This window comes from Galeopterus variegatus, unplaced genomic scaffold (assembly GCF_000696425.1).
Source record: "Galeopterus variegatus unplaced genomic scaffold, G_variegatus-3.0.2 Scaffold2393, whole genome shotgun sequence".
In the NCBI taxonomy this organism is placed as follows: Eukaryota; Metazoa; Chordata; class Mammalia; order Dermoptera; family Cynocephalidae; genus Galeopterus; species Galeopterus variegatus.
Genome location: NW_007728504.1, coordinates 261,868 through 265,387, shown reverse-complemented (window position 1 = coordinate 265,387; position 3,520 = coordinate 261,868).

The window sequence follows — 3,520 nt, the reverse complement described above, 5'->3', positions numbered from 1 at the left end:
ATATCATTCAATCTCTATTTTTTGAGCAAGTGCTATGTGCAAAAAGGTACTGTGCTAAGACTCAAAAATGGAAAATTAAAAAAGGATGAAAGCCTCTGCTCTGAAACAGATTACATTGTAGTTGAGGAAATAAAAGGCAGACACGGGAATAGAAAGCTCACTCAGAGAAGCAAGATGCAGCCCATGCAGGTGATTAAGCGAAGAGTTTGGAAGAGAATTCCCGCTGGGTCCTGGAGGTCAGAACAGCTGCATGGAGGAAATGAATATCATCAGTATGTGGGTACCAGGCCTCGGAGTATGTCATGCGATCAGCATAGAGTCTGAGAGAAAGGGTCTCATGTGTCAATTGTCAACAGAAGTGATGCTGGGTACACATACAAGCACACCATCTTTTTTGATTCTGACAACAATATTGTGTGGTGTCACCATTCTCATTTTAGAGATAAGAAAGCAATGGCTCAGAGAAGCTCAGAGAGGTAGTGACATGCTTAAGGTCACACACAGTTGAGGCAGGATTCAAACCAAGTTCTACCTGGCTCCACAGTCCGTGTTCTGGCTTCTGCCACCTGGCACTGCTAAGACAGCCCTCAGATCTGGCTCCCAGAACAAATCTGGGCTGTGTCATCAGTAATGGGGCTCTTGTCCTATGGCTGCAGCCATCTAGCAGAGAGGATGCTGCCCAGTGTGTCTGGCAAATTCTTAGGAGATGTACTGACCTTATACTGCCTTCCAGTATCATGCAATAAGGTGCAACAAGTTCTATAGCCCCAGATCAAAGTAATAATTTTGACAAAATTTTATAGTTTTATATATTTAAGCCCCTCCTTCCACTTCGTAGTGCTTTTCCCAGTTCAGCAACCCACCTCTTTTATCACCACACAATCCATAGTAAGTAGCATGGATTTTTTCAGGAATGACTTAGGAATAAAATAGGAATACTCTTCTAAAGGTGGCCTTTGCCCCCAGTCTTAAGTCATGTGGACTTGGAGGTCTTTTGTGACATAACAAATAGCACCTGCTGGTTAGCACTGGAAAAGTCCCCATATGCTTCTGGGAGCAGCCAACATGGGCACCAATACCCACTGATGTCAGCATCATGCCCATAGTCCACTCAACAGCAATATTACGCAACCTAGGCATCAATACCAGAGGCATCAACTAGTATTTATTGAGAACCAGGTTCATGGTTCTTAAAACCACTTGGAAATTATAAGTCAGTAACCCTTAACTTAATCCCAGCTCAGACTGTACAGCCATATCCTAATCATGAAAGGAGTCTGGGAAGCTCTCTAAAAGAACAGGATCTCAGGCTGTACGAGAGACATAAAACCACTCCTCAGGGAACCAGGGCAGGGTAATTCAGGTTGCAGACCTCCTCTCTTCAGCTGGGAGCCAATGTTGGCAAGAGATAGAAATAAATATTATCCCTCTTTGATGACTTTTATTAATAAAACCAGTTCAGGAAATATGACTTAGGTACACAGTAACAGTGGGCTCCCTAACAGCGTTCCAGGATGGGGCACCAGCACAGCTGCATCTCTGCAGGCCTGCCACTGCAGGGCCACCTCACTAAGCTGAGCACCTGGCTGAAAGCTGATGATAACATACACTCTCTGCAGGCAGGCACATCCTAAGAGAGAGTCGGGAAAGGACTGGCCAGGTACCCTCAGTTCCCTTTCCCAAGCTCACTAAGCAGTTCACCTACTGGAGAAAAGAGAGTAAGGCTGCCCCTGCTGAGAGAAGCCAAGAGTGTTATCCTAATCGAATTCCCTCCTATGGAAACACGAAGAGAGGGGAAAGAAAGTTCCTCCCCAGCTGGCGGGTTAGCTCAACTATTTAGAGTGCAGCCTTGTAACAACCGAGGCCAAGGGTTTGGATCCCCATACCGGCCAGCTGCCAAAAAAAAAAGAAAGAAAGAAAGAAAAAGAAAGAAAGAAAGAAACTTCCTCCCCAATACTCATCCCAATTCCATTCTAAGCTCACACAAACCCCTTTTCAAGCACCCACAGGGTAGTATTATGTGTGTCTGGCTTTCAAAGGAACAATAAAATTCACAACTTGCATAGAACCTCCCCTTATTACACACACACACACACAAACACACACTTATCTTATTATTTTTTTAAAGATCAGATTTATTTGGAGAAAACAAAAAACCCACAACTCAAAGGATGGGATTTTACATCTCAAGACATCTCTCAGGTATTAGGTCTACAGATTACAAATCATTTTCATAGAACATATTTTGGTACAAATTTTATACACATTCAGGAGCAGAACGTAAATCAATCCTTGTTACTATTTTAACAGGGGGGTAAAGTAGGAGAGTGGGAAAAAAACAGCTTTTTTGGATAAACTGTTTGGAAGGAGACTAGATGTGAAGAGGGCAAACCCTACCTTTTCATTTCTACAACCAATGGTTTTTAAGAAACCCCTTTCAATCTTGAGTATCTCTAAAAGCCCACTTCCTAGCTGCTAACCGTCCATGCCAATTATTTGAAGTTAATTCACTTGGTAAACCTTTGACCACTGGGTAAATGATTCATTACACTCACTGATGCAGCATGCACAAGCCAACACCCGTGAATGACTGGATAGGACTGACGAGGAGAAGGGCAAGGTGTCACTTCTCTGCAGGTACCAATAATGCCCATGACAGGGAAGGATACCGTCTACCAAGTTGGCCCCTACAAACACACACGTATTTAACCAATCCTGGGAAGTGTCCCACATGAAAGGCAAAAATGCCCAGATGCTGAAGATGGGGGAGCTTATTGTGACCCTGTTTCAGAAGTGGACAACAGACATTTTTGAGCCAGGCCTGCTCTCTTACAGCAGTCTAGGTCTAGTCGCTGCCTCTTTTGCTGGAAGATGGGTCCATATGTTCATTCTTCATTTAACAGATATTTGCTGAAATCTTACTACATGATTTCTGCTAGTCTGACTGATCAGGAAACTGAGAAGCCAGAGATGTTGGCAAATAGCAGCCCAGGCCAAATACCTGCCATCATCCTTGACTTGTCCCCATTCCTCAACCCCCTTTTCTAATAGTCAGCCACCAAGTCCTGACATTTTATCATCAATGCATTTGAAATCCTTCTGCTTTCCCCTCTTTCCATCCCTTCTGCTGCTCTTTGGTCTAGGCCACCACCTTCTCTTCCTTGGATAAATGCAGCAACCACCTAATTGGTTTCCCCCCTTCTAGACTTGCTCTCACCCAGTCTAATTGCACCCATGTGTAGTAAGGAATTTGGTCTCATCTAAAAAGAGATCTGACCTTTGTCCCAGCTCCTGGGAGGTAACCTCTAAACCCTTGCAATTTCTTAAGTGAAGGGAATGTCTTTGTTATTCATGGTGGGCCCCTGTTTATGAGATGTCTCAGGGTAGGGGCTGGCCATGCTGAAAATACCAACCAGAGAGTTGAGGCTTAAAGCCATGTGATATCAGTCTGACCTCTGGGAAGGGGAGGGGGCCTGGAGGTTGAGTCCACCCATGTGGGAAATAATTCAATCAATCATGC